This window comes from Pristiophorus japonicus, chromosome 25 (assembly GCF_044704955.1).
Source record: "Pristiophorus japonicus isolate sPriJap1 chromosome 25, sPriJap1.hap1, whole genome shotgun sequence".
NCBI classification, from domain to species: Eukaryota; Metazoa; Chordata; class Chondrichthyes; family Pristiophoridae; genus Pristiophorus; species Pristiophorus japonicus.
This window is the reverse complement of record NC_092001.1, coordinates 19,715,015-19,735,011: the sequence shown is the minus strand read 5'-3', so window position 1 is coordinate 19,735,011 and position 19,997 is coordinate 19,715,015. Positions and strand designations below refer to the sequence as shown.

Genomic DNA, 19,997 nt, shown 5'->3' with positions numbered 1-19,997 from the left:
CTTCACTCTGTCTGCAAACTTTGGTGTATCTGAGCTGGGAGCGCTGGCTGTACAAGCTTTGTGCCCAAGTCCGACAAATATTCTGCTTCACATTAACAGCCCGCCCCTTGGCAAAAATGGGAAACAAAATTAATTGAGCGGCTGTGTGTGTAACTCACGATTGGAAGAAAAGGCATTTATTGGTTTTTATTTAAGAACTGAAATGCAATCGAGAGATTCTCATTGACAAGCATTGACGGTGTCCATCAGACGAAGTGAAATGTTCATAAAACTGGGTTTACCGCTGGATTTATTGACTGTTCTGATGATGGTCTTCAAGGGGATGGCTTCATGTGCTACCACACAGGAGTAAGAAGCACCGCTGGCCCACTCCTCGGCTGCAATGGATAACAGGCTGTACGTGAAGAAAGAGCTGCTGCTGTTCTCCGTTTTCACCTCGGTGTTCGTGTAGTTGCCCGAATTCACCGGCTTGTCATTGACGGTCCACTTGACGAAGATCTCTCGGGGGGAGAAACCTCTCACTAAGCAGGTGAGGCTGACCAACCTCTGAGCGGAGATTTCTTCTGCCGAGGGCAGGAGGACAGACACGGCCGGTTCACGCAGATCTTTAACTGCAGATCAATTACAATAAACATCAATGAACTGGAGACTTCCAGAGACAATGACACCGGTGGTTAAATGCGCGAGATATGTGGTTTGCGCGGAATTTTAAAGGATTCCCAATTTCGCCTCTGTGGCCTGTCCAGTTTTTCAGCCCAGAAGAAAATGGAATAAAATCCTTCTCTCTGGGAGTTTGAAGAGTTGTACTGGAAAATTACATAGGATTCACTGCTCGGAACCAGGCCATTCGGCCAACTGATTTATACCAACTTTTATGCTCCACACGAGCCTACTCCCAGCTCACTATCTAAACCACGCAATATGTCCTTCTATTGCTTTCTCCCTCCTGCAATTATCTAACTTCCCCTTAAATGCATCATCCCATATCCCAGAGTATTGAGTTCGTGGGATTACCATTTGAATTATCAAAGTAATCTATTAAAATACTTATCAGAACGAATTGGCCCATGTACAAACACCGGGAATAGTCACCGCCCCTCACGTGTTCCATCAATCACGCCGCTCACCCATTTCCTTGTGGATGGAACCTCTGATCGGAGTCGGCATATCCCGATGGCTCACCACGCAGTCAAACACATCCCCACTCAGCCAGTCTTGTGTCGAGATTGTCTGACTTGCTGATCACACTGTCGGCCTCTTCCGGTTCACCGTGATTCCCTGGTTTCAAAATGTCCTTTTTCCGCTCCCAGGACACGGTGACTCCAAAAGGAGCATTCGACACGATGCAGGTTAAGGTCACTGTCGCCTCCATTAAGACCTGCTCGAGTGACGGCGGCGAAAGAGTGATTTTTGGATCGTTGCACGAGGAATCTTCTGTGAAGCAGAAATGAAAGTCAATCAAAGCTTCATCTCCAGAGTCAGGATAGCAGCATTCTGCTCAACTCCCAAAAGTAGAATAAATCACCTTTGAGATATTAACCTCTCGTTGTTGCTTAACAACCATCATTATTGGAAGGACAACGAATTGGCAACCATCCCGGGAGAGCTTTAACATTTCCTGTGTATTTGCACCCAGAGCCACCTGTGATCGGCTGTGAGGCAAAGACCCGACATAAAACATTGAATAAAGTTGGGTGCAATTGTGTCATGCACTGAATAGCGCTCGTCCCGAAAATCCTTGCTCCTTTACGCCCGTCTATCGATCCTTCTGCCCGAACGCATTTCCGCTCAATATAATGGCTCCACCCCCAGGATGAAGAGCTCTACATGGAAATTGCATTGGTTCAAAACGAGTGTCAAATCAAATCCAGGATGAAGTTGCAAAAGGAAACAAAGTTAATTTTCTGGTGTCTTGTGATTTTGGGGTTGATGAAAATGTGCAGGAACCAGTCTCAGCCACCGCCCCCGCCCCTCCCCCGGCAGAGCAGAAGTAAAAGGTCGTGGTAAGGGAATTTCAAGGGGTCTTTTGTCATGGGGAATAAATTGCAATACTGATATGAAGTAGTTTTTTGTTAAATTTCTGTCATTAGTGAGCTTTTATCATGTCTAGTGAGAGAGAGTAGGGAGGAAATATAACCGCAGGACAGTAATAGTGTCATAGGAGCAGGAGAAGTCCATTCAGCCCATCCATCCTGTTCTGCCATTCAATCAGATCATGGCTGATATCTACCTCAACAACATCTACCCGCTTCGGTTGTGCAACACTTTACACCCTTGCCTAACAAAGATCTATCAATCTCAGTTTTGACATGTTCAATTGACCCCTACCCTCAACAGCTTTGGGAGGCCCGGGGGGGGGGGGGGGGCGGTGGTGGAGAGAGTTCCAGATGTACACGAGACTTTGTGTGAAATTATCCTTCCTGACATTACCACTGAATGGTGTAGATCTACTTTTAAGGTTCTGTCCCTGATCCTGATGTACCGCACCAGAGGAAATATTTTCTCGCTATCTTCCACATCAGTTCTATGTATCAACGTAAACACCTCAATTACATCGCCTCTTCACATTCTACACAAAGGAATACAAGCCTAACCCGTCCTCATCATTTAGCCGTTTTAGCCCGGTATCATTCGGGTTAATTTGCGTTGCACCCGCTCTAAAGCCAGTTTATCCATCCTGCGGTGCGGTGCCCAGAACTGAATGCTGTGTTCTAAAAAGGCAGGTCATAAAATCAGAGACATGTTCGGCATGGAATGAGGCAATTTTGGCCCATCGTGTCCATGCCGGCCAAACAAGAGCATTCCAGCCTAATCCCACTTTCCAGCTCTTGGTCCGTAGCCCTGTAGGTTCATTGCATATCCAATATTTTTTTTTAATGTGGTGAGGGTTTCAGCCTCTACCACCCTTTCAGGTAGTGATTTCGAGACCCACACTACGTTCTGGATGAAGACATTTCCTCTCATATCTCCTCTAAACCTCGCCCCAATTACTTTAAATCTGTGTCCCCTGGTTGTTGACTCATCTGCCAAGGGTAACAGGTCCTTTCTATCCACGCTATCAAGGCCCCTCATAATCTTATACATCTCAATCAGGTCTCCCCTCAATCTCCTCTGTTCGAAACAAAATAGACCCAGCCTATCCAATCTTTCCTCATAGCCAAAATTCTCCAGTCCAGACAACTTCCTGGTAAATCTCCTCTGCACTCGTTCCAGTGCAGCAATATCTTTCCTGTAACCTGGTGACCAGAAATGCACGTGCTGCTCCAGCTGCGGCCTAACAATTGTTTTATACAGTTCAAGCATAAGCTCCTTGCTATTTTATTCCATGCCTCGACTAATATAGGTAAATATTCCGTCTGCCTTCTTAACCCACTTATCAAGCTGGCGTGCTACCTTTAGGGATCTGTGGACATGCAGTCCAAGGTGCCTTTATTCGTCGACAACCATTCTAGCAATTTCTAGCAGTGGCCCTTACAGAGTAAAGGCCTGGAGACACCGACTGTCGCTCCCAATATGCTCAGGAAACTCAGGATAAAGCTGAGACTAAGGGCAAGCAGAGGGCAACCTTTGGCGAAGTGACGGAATCATGAACCGTGAGGAATCCTCAGTCAGGGCTTACACCGAAAGGAAAAACAAATTGTATGATTAGAAATGAGAAATAGCTCTGTGCTTTTTACTAATTACGATAAAAGCCCTGACTGAGATCAGTGCTCAGAATGATCCGGAACTTCCCGGGGCTGTGTCTCTTACCCGGAGATCTGGTGATCGTTCGGTTTTGGGTGATTCCTTGATGAGAGACCTGGCAGGTATAGACTGAGTGGGCGAAACATTCGGCGGCGGAGAATGTCAGTCGACTACTCGCCGAGAAGTTTCCATTCACCTCACATACGCGAGAGGTGATGAAGCCCGATTTCATAACTTGTCCATTCTTCAGCCAATTCACGGTCAGTGACTTTGGATGGAAATCGATGATTGAACACACGGCGGTTGCAGATCTGCTGTTGGCGATTTCTTCCTTGGAACTCAAGGTAAGGATAACAGCTGGATGATGTACCACACGACCTGCAAGAAAATACATTTTATGGCGATTATTTGTTACAATCCAAACAATTAAGAAATTTAAAGTGGTTTTTAACATATAATCTACATCACCGAAACAGCCATTAGGCCCAACAGGCCTATGCTTATCTTCCACATGGGCCTCCTCTCTCCCTATTGCCTACCCGCTATCAACATAACCTTAATGCCTTTCTCCCTCGTGTACTTATCTAGATTCCCCTGAAACGCATCTATGATATTCGCCTCGTATTCCATGCGGCAGGGAGTTCCATATTTTACCAATTCCTTGGGTGCTGAACTTTCTCCTGGTCTCCCTATTGGATTTATTAGTGAATATCTTATATTTATGGCCCCAATATCGGGCTCCTGCTCAAGCAAAATATTTTATCTATGTTTAACCTTTAAATCGCTTCATAATTTTAAAGACCACCATTTGATCACCACTCAGCCTTCCCTTTTCTGGAGAAACGAATTCCACTCCGTTCAGCAATTATTCACAGTTGCAATTTTTCAGTTCTGGTTTCGTCCTTGTCCCTCTGTATCATTCTTATAATATGGAAACCAGCACTATGCACATTACAGTTGGTATAATCCGGAGATTAGAGCAGTGTACACTACTCTATATGTGATATGGAGACCAGGCATGTGCGTAGTACTCTGAGTGTGATATGGAAACCAGAACTATGCGCAGTGCTCGAATTTTGATTTGGAGATCGGAATGCACACTGAGATGTGTTATGGAGACCAGACGTGTATGCAGCACTCTTAATATGTTATGCAGACCTTATCTGTGTACAATACTCTAAATATGATGTGGAAACCAGACCTGTACGCAGCACTCGCTGTGTGATATGAAGACCAGAGCTGTGCAATGACTCTAAGTGTATGATGGAGACCAGAACTGTGCACATTACTCAAAGTCTGGTCTAACCAAGGTTGTAGAGAAGTTGAACATATCATCTCTGCTTTTCACAATTTGCCTTCCTTGTATCGCACATCACTCACCTGGCATTTTTACGTCCCAGACCGAGCCACCTCGTCGAACCTCGCAGTAGATTGCGCTACTCCCCACCAATGACGTGCTGATGGTTAACTGGCTGCTCAGTGTGCAGGCTCCCTCCTTGTTGAGGACTGACGGGTAGGTCTTCAATCCAGTGGTGATCGGCGCTTCTTCTGTCCTCCAGGAAAGGCTGGTGATTTCCGTGGAGTAGTCCATCGCTAAGCAGCCATAGGTGAAGGGGCCGCCAGTGTCGGGTTGTTCACAGGAGGAGAGCAGGGCATAGAGTTTGGGAGCAGATGGTGTCGCTGGGAAAGATTGGCCAAGTGGACAAGTTAGACTCTGTAATCAGTGCTTATAAAATAACCAAACAACTAAACGTTTCACGACGGGGTGAACTAAATCCATCATTTACCGATCATAGCCTACGTCAAGATTTGAATTACTAGGAGTTATGAGACCCGACGTGAAACACCTCCACGTAACTCCAGTCTTGTACATAAGGATAGTCACGAGACTTAAAGGGGCATTCTGTCCAGCAGGCCCCTTTGTACGGAGTGAATGCTGGGATATTGTATCGTGGACTTCTTCCTGCTATTATGGAACTCTCCCCTCAATCCCCAATCACTTTCACAGTAGATTATTTCACATTATATATTCTGAGTTCCTCCCTACATCCTTTTGCTCTCAGAATCTTATTGGCAGCACGGAATCAGGCCATTCCATGATATTAAATTGAAGTCAACTCTCCATTTTAAGATGCTGCTTAAACTAACCTCTTGGACCAAGATTTTGGTCAATCGCCAGAATCACTGCTGACCATACTAAAGGAAACTGCTTATGTGGCCTGATATCAAATTTTACCTCGATTAGCTCGTATGAATCGTCTTGGGACGTTTCACTACGTTAAACGCGCTATATAAATGCAAGTATTGTTTTCAGGGGATACACTTGGTTGAATAGCGGTGGGGTGAATTATCCTAATCACACAACTTCTACAGCAAGATCTACTAGTTGTATTAACTTTTTTTAAATACCGGCATGTTTATAAACATGACCGAGACTGATAAAGTAATACAACTTTAAAGCACGGAAGGAGGCTATTCGGCCCATCACGCCTCTGAACGATCTCTCCACCAATTCCGTTCACCTTCAAATTCCCAATCTTCTTCTCAAACGTTCAATTTTATTAAGCTGTTATGGATTCTGCATGCAGCCCTCTTTCTGATAGGACAACTCATGTCCCAACAGCACCTATGTAGAATAATACAATAATACCCTCTCCCTTCATTCCTTTGCTGCAGATATTCAATCAGTGCCATTTACTCACCAACTCACCGACCTGGGGAAGTATGTTTCCCGAATCCCTTCATAAAACCCTTCATATTTCCAAAACCCCTCTATCAGAACTCTTCTAAATCTTCTTTGTTCCCAGGAAAATAGATGACGTTCCAATAAATGGTTGAAGTCTCCTTTAAAATGTGAATTGATTACTTAAGCGCTCAGATTTGAACCGGGAACTTTTGCACAGCCTGATATCTAGGATTCAAGTTTGATCTCAATCGGGATTGATTCGGGCCTACCTCTTTCCTGCTCAGAATTCGAGGAAGAGCGATGCAGTATGAGTTGTGATCAGTCCTCTGTTACTGATTGGATGTCTCCTGATCTTCCTCTTCCCAATCACTCCATGAAATAATCCGAATGATGTACGGTTCCCAAAGCCGGTTATATGGAACGATGCTCTTTAAAAGCTCCATTTAATTTTACAAATTATTGTCCAGCCTCCTGCCAGTGAGAACATGCACTGCTTTCTGGGTCGTTGCAGTCACTTCTTTGTGTTCTTCGAACCGAAAATAATCTAAACATCAGTACAGGTTTTCTTCTCTAAATACCTAATAGTGGCAAACCTTAAACATTATAAATCGATTGGTTATCAGCCGGGTCTATGCTAGGAAGGACAAAGGTTAACGAACCTGGTTACTGCTGATATGGGTAAATCTCGATTCTGGTTTGTGCGGATTACTGAAACACCTGTGGCTTATTGGTCAAATACTGAAATCTCGGTCTACACCGTAAAATTACAGAGAGGGTCGATGATGGTGTTGCAATAAATGTGGTATATATCGATGTTCAAATGGCATTTTATAAAGTATCTCATAAAAGAATGATTCGGAAAAGAGAAGCACATGTGATTAAAGGGATGGAGGTAACTTGGGTATTTAATTGGCTGCGGGAGAGGAGGCAGCGAGCCGTGGTGAACAGATGTTTTTCTGACGGAAAAGAAGTGGGGTCGCCCATTGGTCGGTATGAGCAACATTGCTTTTCCTGTTATATATATAAATTACCTGGACTTGTTTGTAGGGAATACAGTTTACAAGTTCACGGATGATGCAAACTTGGCAACGTGGGAATGTGTGAGCAGGATAGCAGCGGATTTCAGGAGTGCATCGACAGATTGGTGAAATGGGCAGGCACATGACAGATACAATTTAATGCATTTTGGAGGAACAACATTTAGAGGCAATATAATCTAACAGGCATTAATTTGAGGGAGGTGCCAGAGCAGAGAGTCCTGGGAATACATATTCACATCTCTTTGAAGGTGGCCGGGCAAGTTGATAAGAAGGTTACGAAATTGTATGCGTTATTGCCATTGTAAAAGGGGCTTTGAATACAGAATCACGGTTGTCATGCTAAACCATTACAAATCACTGGTTAGACACCGGATGCTGTCGTGTATACAATTCTGACCTCCACAATTTAGAATGCATGACAAGGCCCCAGAATTATATAAAGGACCAGAGAATTCAGTTGGGTGGAAAGATTAGAAAATCTGGGAATTTGTATTAAAGCAGTGAAAATGAATTGGAGGCCTAATAGAGGTATTCAAAATTGAGACAGGTTTTGTCAAAGCAATTCAGGAGAAACGATTTCCAATGGTGATTACGTCGTTAACCAAAGGTCACAGATTTAAAATAATTGGCAAAAGAACTAGAGGGAAAAGGAGGGTTTTTTTTTTAAAAGAGAGGGTTAAGTTCTAGAAACGCTTCATCATGTTGAACACCACTATCAGCTCTATGTTTATTGTCTGTTATAGTGAAATGGGACATTTACAATAAAGGGTCTGAGAAATTTGGCTCAAACGATTCAATTGGATACCGTTACAGAGTCTGAAAGATTATTGTGAATGGCAATTCATCGCAGGCTGAATGTATCTCTTTAAATGCTTCACAGAAATGCAGTTCAGTTACTGTGTGCCTTGTGTTGTGACCCAGTCAAAAAACTGCATCTGACCTGCGTCTGTCCCTACCTGATGCATTAAAAAAAAACAACTGAACGAAATGCTGATTTCAAACATAACGTTCCCATGATTGTTATTTGAAGCAAGAGTTCGACATTCACCAGTCAAATTGTCAAATTAACTTCCAGCCTACCATCAGATCAGAACAGGCGCTGCTTTCTGGACCATTTCAATCTTTTCCAGTAACGGCTTGTTCTGAAATTGAACTCAAGATCAGGCCAATCTCATTCAATCATTATTTAATACTCAAAATGTTAAACGTTTATCAATTCATCAAAAATGAAGCAGTTATATTGCGATAAGGTTAAACTCAATTTAGGCATTGTTGTTTCATTGGAGGAATGGAAATATTTATTTGAACATATCTGGCTTGCTAACTCGAACTTTATTAGTTGGCTGCAAATTAAGTCTCCTTGAATGCCCCTGGATCAAGCATTTTCAGTTCTGTTATATTACAAATAATATAGAGTAAAGCTCCCTCTGCATTCTATGCTCAGCTGAATCAAGGGATTGATTTCGAGAAAAGCCATGTCAATACTGCACTGTAAAACAGTACAGATAAGGTAGCGCACTAGTTAAATAGAGAGCAGAGCTCCATCTACTCTGTCCCACCAAACACTACCACGGCAGATAGAACACGAGTTAGATAAAGAGTAAATGTTGCCTCTACACTGTCCTATCAAAGAGTCACGGGACAGTTACAGCACGGGTTAAATACAGAGTTAAGCTCCTTCTACATTGCACGAACAGACTGACCCAGGGCAGCTACAACACGGGTTAGATACAGAATAAATTCTCCCTTTGCACGATCCCATCCAAAACTCCCAGTGTCCCAGGGCAGATACAGCAATCGTTAAATACAGAGTAAGGCTCCCTCTACACTGCCGCATCAAACGCTCCCAGGGAAGGTACAGCATGGGATAGATACTGAGTACAGCTCCCTCTACACTGTCTCATCAAACAATCCGACGGCAGGTACAACATGCGTTAAATACAGATTAAATCTCTCTCTACACTGTCCCATCAAACACTTCGAGGGCAGGTATCTCCGGTTAGATACAGATTAAATCTCTCTCTACACTGTCCCATCAAACACTCCCAGGGCAGGTACAGAAAGGGGTTAGATACAGAGTAAAGCTCCCTCTGCACTGTCCCATCAAACACTCCCAGGGCAGGTACAGGGGGTTAGATACAGAGTAAAGCTCCCTCTACACTGTCGCACTTAACAGTACCGGGGCAGGTACAGCACGGGTTAAAATACAGAGTATAGCTCGCTCAACACTGTCCCATCAGGACTCCCGGGACAAGTATAGCACGGGTTAGAAACTGATTAAAGCTCCTTCAACAGTTTAACAGAAGTGTTTTTGAACTTCTGCTTCTGAATGCCACAAATTGCGTTATTGGTCCCATTTGTGAGGTGCCTTCTCAAACTTAACCTGAAACTGTCACATTTTTCACAGATACAAGCTTCTGAAATAAATGAGTCGAATTGTACTCAACGAAATACAAGAGGACAAACCGAAAGGGCTCCTGATTCTCACACAGTGAGCAGGCGCACAGAAAGAGAACAGGCACAATCTTGCTCTCAGCAGATAGATCGGTGCCATCTGTCAGTTTCAATAAAGCTGATTTACAATTGATCTCTTGTCAATTTCCGATCATCTCAAAAGTGCACGTTTTAAAAAAAATTAAACTGATATTAATTTGGAAAACTTTCTTCGACTTCCAATCATGTCTCCCTCCATCTCTACAATCGTACAAATCCTGAAAACAATTATATCGAAATAATCTACATTCCATGGTAATTTGCTGCATTTAATCGGGACTCCCTTTCAGAGTAGGAATTTAACAAACCAGGAAACAGTTACATTGAAAACCGATTAGCCACTGATTCAATATAATATCATAATTAAATATAAACTGTAAAATCATTGAGGCAAAACACGAAGTTAATTCATTAAAATCTGCGGCGACACCTTATTCATATTGAGTAAGACAAGTATTGTTTACTAAGTTAATCTTTGACTTAATTTAAAATTCTCGCCAACCCTAGAGATGTTGCAGTAACTGCAATCCTGTCCAGTATACAACGCAATTGTGGGAGGTCAGTAATGGTTAATCAGTTCACACTGATATTATACTCTAAAGTAATATTGGTGTTTGCTGATCTAATACTGCATTCTAATAAAATTAGTTAATATTCATTTTAATCCTGTTCCTGCTTCGTAACGTGTGACATATTAGCGTTTCAGTTAAGTTAATATGGCACTTATAAATTTTAACATATTAAGAATCATATTAAAAGATGAAGACTTTCAGACTAATATATTATGTTTACTTGATTCAAGTCACATTTGAATAAGATAAAATGATCAGGAGCTTCCAATATATTCCCGTTCTCTAGCGACACATGTAAACTATGCATGTTTCTGAACTCTCTGATACAACATAAACTCCCTCTTTTCTCAGAGTGGATTTCACATGATGGATTTAGGAGTGGACTATTTTAAATAGTTCAACGACTGGCCGTTGTTACATCTCCCTAACTATCGATGGGCTGTAACGCTATATGTTTTCTAAATCAGGGCCCTCCAGTTTAAACATTATCCTCATTCTTACCTGTAAAATATATTTTATGAAGTAACAGGCAACAGACAAGTGTGCAGTCGGTAACATAGACTCCGCTATTTAATAACATAGAGAATCTTTTTTATATTTTACTCCTGTAATTCACACAATTCCCGTAAATTAATTATTAAGCTATTTATTGAAACTACTTTCCAGAATGATCAAATTAATATTGGCGGGGAAGAATTCATTCAGGCCATCTGCGACGCTGACATTTCATGAGCAAATGGAGGAGAGTATTTGGTGATCAATTTAACGTGAACCACAGTTAAACATAACTGTTAAATGTAATGTGTTCACTCTCTATAATTCTACCCCATGTGCAGCACAGCTAAGGGAGACTGGATGTTGTTATTCAATTCAAAAATAACATTGACCTTATGGTAATTAAATTAATCAGATTGACTTTGAATGGGTCGTGTGTCTGTCAGTCTGAACTTTCCTTGAATTTAAATAGAGTCATGTGAACAATACTCTGACTGCCAGCGACGGCTAACGCTCAGGCTATCATCTTACAAACGGTACAGATTAGTTTAGTGATAATTGTCTCGCTATGAAACAAAAAATGTAATTGAAGAAATTACATAATTTTAGAATTTAATAACCCGTCAGATTTATGACATTTACAAACTGTAATTTACAACTCGCATTTAATTGATAATTGAATACAATCTGTTGTGGATCTGTGTAAAACAGGGAGATAATTAATTTCAGACCCTCCATGAACTGCGGTGGAATCAGTATGCTGCTATTAAAATCATTTCAGACCGAATCAGAAATTGTCGCCAGCCTCTAAAATGTTCTGCTCACGTTAATTGGGACCAGTCCGCAGCAGAATTGTGGGATGCGAATAATGGTTAATACAAGAATATTAATTGCATCGCATATTTAGTGATATTGGGCAATATTACCGCATTATAATTGTTTGAGTTATATTTATTTAACTGCCCTTCAACCTGCAAATTTTTAATCGTATAATTCGAAATTACAGCAACATTTCATGGATTAAATGTGTGCACCATAAAGCATAGGTTAATAGTTGAACCTGTATTTCTCACTTAAATAATAAGATGGAGAACATTATTTAGTAACGATTTTTGATTTATAAAACCTACTTTTTGTCTGCCTACAATTATCATTGAAACAGTTTAAAACGGATCATAAAAACTTGCAACAGTTTGATGTCATTGAGATAAACATCGCACAAAAGCCGAACAGTTTCACAAAAGTTTTGTTATTCAAAGTATCCCAGGCACACTCTCTGCTCAGCAGATAAACAGCAAACCACAGCACTGAGCGGCTGAATACAACAACAGAATGTTTTGTGGAGAAGCAGCTTAATTGTATAAACAGTTTCAGCGGAATCAAATGTAACATTGCCAAAGCATGTCAATGCAGAATTAAGCGAACCCGTCTATCACTGAACGAATTAATTATTGAAATAAATAGAAATATAAAATAATGAGAGCAGAATTGTGATTAGACGGATCATGTTAATCAATTAATATTGATATAGGATATTGTTGTGCTATTGCGTGCTATTTCTATTAATTTGTATTAAGTTCAACCTGATTCATATCACAAAAATATTAATTATATTGTTCTTCATTACAGTAACATTTCACGTATATGAGCATTCGTCAACTTTTGATCAATAAATGACATTGCAATTATCAAAAAATAAAACACAATAAAATATCTTACATTTACTTATAACATCTAAAGCTTTATGTTTCTGCCTAGAACCACCTTTCAAACACATTTAAATATAATATTTGCATTTGATCAGAAAACATGCAGCAATTAGATGTTGCAGAGACTAAGCATTGCAGAAACACCAAAGGATTTAACAATCATTTGGTGTTTAAAGTAACCCAGGCACAGAGTCCCATCGGCAGATAAACACCAAATCACACCAATCTGGGGATCAATCCCTCAGCAACATGTTCTTTGGAGAAGCAGTTTCATTCCATAAAAGCATTGCAGCAGAATCAAATGAAACATAGCAACAAATCTCAGTACAGAACCTAGCGAATCAGTGAATTATTGAAATAAACAGAAATATACAATAAAGACACAAATTCCACAGTTGCAGAAAGAGTGAATGTTTCTTACCTGTTGTCACTGTCACCATGGTGCCTTGTCCCCAGTAGTCGAGATAGTCACAGTGTTACATTCCCGGGGCTGGGTCACACAATAACCGGCACTGTGTAAAACAGACAGCAATCCAACATTAGTTTAAATATTCACATCCCAGAGGCAAAGTAAAACCACAATGGATCTTAATAAAATGATAAATGTATTAATGGATATTGTTCACTCTTTATAAATGCACTGGTGTTATATATTTCACAGAGCAACCCGTGAACAGTTCATGAAATTACCAACTGATCAATGAATAATCCAGTTAATCCATATTAAACTGTGCTGGTAGGACAGTGCTGGACATAAATAGGACTTCACTGCAGATACAGTGGATTGTGAAAGCGAGCACTGACCCAGACTTACTCAATTAGTGCCGAGGGGTTTTTGTATTGACAGTAATTGCTGTGCCACCCACTGTACCACAGTGAGACACGCCGTGCCAAATACTTCAGCTGACAGTTAACTGTAAAATACAGAGACTAAATTGCAAAGTGCTCTAAAAAACTGCATTCCGACTCCCATAAGAGTGCAGCAGCCAGATATTTCAAGTTGTGCTGGTCATTTTACTAATCTATTTTACTTCGACCCATTGCTTGTTTTCAAGCCTCGTTTGCTTCGAATCTCCTGCGGTGGCAATGAACGCAGGCATGAGCAAACTCCGTGTGGGGGGTTTTTGTACGAGGCGCTCGCCGTGTACAGCACCGTGACCCCCCTGTTGTACCACAGTGGCAGGGACCCGCACAAATACTCGACTCATTCTCTGATTAACGCTGGCAGAAAATAAATTGCTCAATCAACAGAAAGGTTTATCAGATTTTGATTGTCGAATGATGATTCTTTCTGAGAGCGCAGAAATGGACCAAAATCCTACCCATAGTTACAATATTAAAGCTGTCATTGAATCCTCGTTTTAAATCCTGGACACAGTAACGATAAATCATCTTCATCAATACAAAGTTAGTTAATGTGCATTTTATTCTTAAACAGTTTATTGCTGTAGCAAATACATTCTTGCAATGCAGGTTAAAAACATCTCTTCATATACTTTACACCGTTACTGACCTAGAATTCGATGGAAGTTGCTGCGATTGCACTTGTTCAGTTTCTGTACGAGCCCAAGACGGGTTCGGATCGCTGTGGGTCTCTTGCACAGTAATACATGGCGGTGTCTTCGGTTCTCAGATTCTTGATCTCGATGTAGGTTGTGGAAGATGTACTGGAAGGGATGATCCGACCTTCCAATCCAGGCGCGTAATATGTGCTACTGGACGCTTTGTCGTAAGCAAGCAGCCACTCCAGACCCTTCCCGGGAACTTGTTTAACCCAGTGCATGTAGTAGCTGTCCAAACTGAACCCGCTCACTGAACAGGACAGCTTGTGAGATTCTCCGGGCTTCATCGACACAGAAGCCGACTGGGTCAGCACGATTTCGGACTGGACATCTGTCAGTGAATGAAATAAATTGTAATTACTTTCGAGAACATTCACATCAATAAATAGCAATGAAAACACAATATCTGAAGCCGCCTTGTATTGCGTCACGGAAGCAGCGAGGAATACTCACAGGTGAAGCAGGCCAGAAACAAACAGAGACACGGGGCAAGTCCCATCGTCGGGTCTCTCGGTGTAACTGGCTCGGGAAGGTGTCTCGGCGCCGCAACACCGCCTTCTGATTGTGAACCTGGAGCTGCGTCACGCTATTTAAACTGTCCGGTCCCCTGTGTGTTTGTGTGTGTATGTGTGTGAGAGAGAGGGGGTTGGTGACTGGGAGCCACACGCCTCCCCCAGCAGCAGACTGACTCCTCCCCTATTTTCCTGTCTGAATCCAGCTGTGTAAAATATAATACATCATTAATAATCCGTGTTTTCTGTACATTACCCAAAATTACCTTGACTTCGATTGCCGATATACTGCTGGGGATGATATACCGAATATCGAAAAGATTTTCAGCAGAACACTGAATCAATGTCAGGATTTACATTCCCCACAAACAGCCCACATTGACTCCGTGTCCAATTGCTCTCAGGTGGATGTAAAATACCCCATGGCATTATTTCGAACAAGAGCAGGGGAGTTCTTCCCTGTGTTTGTTCAATATTTATCCCTCAACAAACTTCACTAAAATATAATTTCGTCATGTATCACGTTGCTGTTAGTTGGATCGTGCTGTGCACAAATTGGCTGCCGTGTTTCCCTCCATTACAACAGCGATAACACTCCAAAACGGAGTTAATTGTCTCGAAAGAGCATCCTGTTTTCGAGAAAGCAGCTATATAAATGGAAGACTTTATTTATGTGATCGGCAACTGCTGCTGGGATGGATATGCTTCCCGGTTATATAGCAGGGAAAGCTAAGTTTGGGAACAACATTACATTTTATCAGATAGCATCCATCGCGCCTGTGCAGCTCCACACTTAATACAATCGTCCCTGACCCAATTCGGGCACTGGATCTTAGTCCACCCGTGTGAAGACTGTTACTTTATTTCACGTTGAGCAATTCTAAATATTAAAAGTGAAGATCTACACCTATCTGTATAATTGTGAGGAGTTCGCACAGTCCGCCCAAAGCTATCTGGGTGAGAATTAAATCACGCTGCCTCGCTCTCTAATCGAAATTACATGACTGTCCCACCGACCATTGGAAATGTCCTCAACACTAAAGATTAAACGTTGTCGATTAGTGTGAACCGATTATCCGTAGCTTCGGGATATTATTGCTTTGAGGTAACATTTTTAATTTGCAACTGGAAACGGAAATCATTATAATAAATGCGTTAATTGAGTGTCGCCATCGTGCAGTATGATTCGGTGCTGAACTTATCCCAGCTATGGCCAGCTGTTGTGATGCCAAGTGTATGTTTCTCACAGTTGTACCAGAGCGTGTTTTATTTAAAAATATAAAGGCTGTCAATGACAATTTGATCAAAACTTGAGTAACTAGAATTCCCGGTCAGAGGCTCCATCACTGGGACTGTAACGCGGCAGACTGCAGCTCATGGGGTCAAGTATAAATTATCAAAGGGACCAAGAATTGTGATATGGATTATTGCGATCTTTATATCTGTACCTCTATATGTATATGTGATACCAGCACAGGCATCAATTGCCGTCTGCTAGATTGTAATAGAACAATCCAGAGAAGATTTGTCCTTCATTAATTGATGCATCAAATGCTTTGCATTGCTCTAATTAGATTGTCTTCTGTACTGCACATGTCATACACGAAACATCATGTTTTTAAGGTCATGCCATCAAAAATATATTTTGGATGGATGTTGCCTCCTGATTCAGTCGTCGAAGAATTAACTTCCAATTTGATCCCACCCACGCACAGTCCATATCTCTCCCAAACATTTTGTCACAGAGATCCACAATTTCACCATCAAGGACGGGCGAGAACTCACAATGTAACTTGCAGAAAACATCTGCTGGTTCGGTGCAGAAAAACAACTAGCTGTTTCCCGCCCGCTGAGCTGAGATAGAAAGCCAACTACAACCACCTGTGAATGGAACCTATTTGTACACAAATCTGCCCAACAACAATATACTCGTACTGGCAAGGAACATCCCCATTGGTAATATGGAGATCATTTCAAATGACTTGTTATATCTGGGAATGATTCCCAGATCCTGCGACCTATCTGAGCCACCAGAATCCACAAAACCTGCTGAGTCATTGAATATATTCAAGGCTGAGATACATAGTTTTTTGTACTCTAGGTGAATCAAGGGATATGGGCTTAAAGCAAGAAAGTTGAGTTGAGGTAGATGATCAGCCACGATCGTACTGAATGGCGGAGCAGTCTCGAGGGGCCTTGTGACCTACTCCTGCTCCTAATTCTTATGTTCTTATTGTGGGGTGAGTGTAGCTCTTGACCCCGTGTTTCTTTTTTATTCGTCTGAACGGTGGCAGGGCAGCAGGAGTCGCAGGAGGACCCATGGATGTGGACCCCACCTGCGCATATGTCTTGCTGGCCCTGCCAGCGGCGTGGATTGGATCGCCATCACGGGGCCCCTTTAAGGGCCACACCCATCCCAAAGTCACAGGCCTTAATGGTCTTACATGGCCTCGTTGGTGTTTGAACAGAGAGAGCTCTGAAAGAGGCACACCTCTCCCCTAGTTGACAATTGGGGAGGGGCCTTGCTCCCTCTGCTCAGTTGTCTTAATTGTCTTATTTCCAAATTAGGAGGAAAGGGCTCTCAGAGAGAGAGGGGAGAGACAGAGAGAGAGAGAAAAAGCGAGACGTGGTGGGAAAGAGGGAGGTCTCACCTCACAGCGAAGGGTGGGTGTTTCTTCGGGTGCACTCCCCAAATGGCAAAAAAAAACGCAGTCTTTGTAGATGGTCTTCGGGTGGGGGGAGAAGATGTCTTCACCTGGGGTAGCTGGAGCTACCAGGCACACACTCCCAACGATGATAAATAGGGTAATTAATGATTCTTCAGCCAGGTAGCTCCAGCTATCCCAGGCTAGGCAATGGGGGAGGGGTGCTTCAGTGGTGTGTGGGGCCTAGCTGCAAGCAAGACCCCCACACACACTTCCACACACACACACCCCCCGCGATGTTCCGGCCCTCGAGTTATCTTCTTTCCTTCCCCCACCGATACAACAAAGTCTTTCGGGAAATGCACCAAAACACACCCACCTGTGAAGATTGTAGAAATGGCTCTCCCTCCTTCCACACTGGATGGTGTTTTCTCAGGTTGTTGTTCTTTTCCCCCTCTCTCCAACTCTCTGTAGTAGTAATAAGTTGAAACATTTTCTGCTCTCCTCCTCTCCCTCTGGACATTGAATTGTAGAAAGCCAGCCCCTTCCTCCTCTTCCTGGGCTGGTCTCAGGTTTCACTCTCGGCCTGCCAGGCAGGAGCAAAGCGGGTAGCTCCTTCCCTCACAGCAACAGAGCATCAACTGAATAGGCCACGCCTCCAAATCTCCACCATTGGTCCGCAGATCCCTGAAAGTAGCAGGCCAGGTGGATAAGGTAGTTAAGAAGGCATTCGTAATGCTTGAATTATTGGCCGATGGCATAGAATATAAGAGCAGTGAGGTTATAATTACATTTTTGATACTGTGTTTGGCCCACAGCTGGAGTACTGTGTGCAGTTCTGGTCGCCCTATGAAAGGAAGGACGTGACTGCACTCGAGAGGATGGAAAGGAGATTAACTGGAATGCTGCCTGGAATGGCGAAACTTAGTTATGAGGGCAGATTGGATAGGCTGGGTTTGTTCTCATTGGAACAGAAGAGGTTGAGCGGAGAGCTCATCGAGGTCAACAAAATATTGAGGGGGCCGGACAGAGTGGATAGTAAGTGTCTATTTCCATTGGTGGAGTGTTCTATTATGAGGTGCATAGTTTTAAGGTGATTAGTGAAATTTTTAGAAGGGATTTAACGGCGCGGGGCTTCTTTACGCAGAGGGTTGTGGGGATTTGGTGCTTGAACGACGGGATGACAATCTTCCTGCCACTATAGCCCGGTGTGCACAATATTACAGTCGGCACACTCATCTGCTCTGTGGTTCACCCTGACCTGTGGATGGACCACACTGACGTAGTCCAGAATATCTGCAGCTCTTTGGGGGTTTCCAGATCGATCGAAATTCTCGTATCAGCAGACAATCACCTCTCTGCTCGAGGACCTCAGGCAGTCAGGGCGAAGGCTGAACAGTCTTTCGTTCTTTCCTTTCTAGTATCTGTTGCTCAGGGTTGCCTGATCTCCAGGATGCTACAGAACATCGCAGCAGAAGTGGCTTCTGGATAACCCTTTCCTTTGCATCACAAACCGTGTTCTCATATACCCTAGTGTTAAATATTGCCGGTCTGAATTCACAGAGGAGTGATTTGAAGATTAAAGACAAGCCTACTTTTTATTTAGGAAATCTTTATTTTTCATTCCAACATGCTCCACACACTGTTGGACACTGACCAACTGGTACTCAGGGTGAGAAGAGCGGACTCTGCATGGGAACAGACTCTCCGGCTCCCGGGACACATTGATCAAAGTGAGTGTTATTCACAGGTGCAGCGCCAGATCCTAACAGTAAACTGAACCATCATGACCTGCATTTGGATCTTGCCAGTTTCTGATTGGTGGGCTGGCTGTTGAGATGGAATGCCCATCAGATTTGAGTATTCTAGCACTGTGGCATTCATGAGTAATGATCACTTCATCATATCTGTCCTGGTCGTTTTAGCCTCCGTTGCCATCCTCCTCGGCTACTTGGTTAGGCGCCAGCAGTATGTGGAGAATGCCCGACTGAAGATCAGCTCCCTTTTCTGCTGTTCCTTCGTAAGCTGTTCTTCATTCTTCAAGTGGCGGCATTTTCCAGCCAACTGGTTGTCTCTCCTCTCTTGTGGGGATGGAAGTTAATGGATTCTCCTCGTTCTGGTTTGTCTTGGGGTATCAACAAACTGAATTCTGGAGTGTGCTAAAAGTTTACACAGCACGGGAGCCGGGGAGGGATAAATTGTTCCGATGCATCCCGATAATTAGATCCACATCACCGACCGCCCCCCGCCCCCAGCCTTATCCCCCAACCATCCCCCTCAGCACGTTAATTTTTAGGAGCTGATGTTTCATCCGAGCATTGCTGATTCTGTAACTCATTTCCAATCCACTGAGTATGACACAGCCTAAAAGAATGGCAAATGAAAGGGCGTGACAGTTAACAATTTCACAAGCAAGATTGAGGACGGTTTCCATGCGAGCCGGAACGACACAGAAGGGGGAACTCAGGACAACTCACCGAGCGGTTTCACATTGGCACCGAATGTTGTCTGCACGTTCAGAGAATCGCGGTTGTTTGGGACAGGGTGGATGGAGCAGCAGGTCTTTTTTTGATCTTCCTTTATGTTTCAAATCACGTTA

The 19,997-nt window shown here is 42.9% G+C and overlaps 1 pseudogene; it reads right to left on the bottom strand.

Annotated features, from left to right (window-relative positions):
- Positions 1–219: 219 nt before the first annotated feature.
- Positions 220–14,740, bottom strand: LOC139238081 (Ig heavy chain C region-like; annotated as a pseudogene).
- Between the last annotated feature and the right edge of the window lie 5,257 nt (positions 14,741–19,997).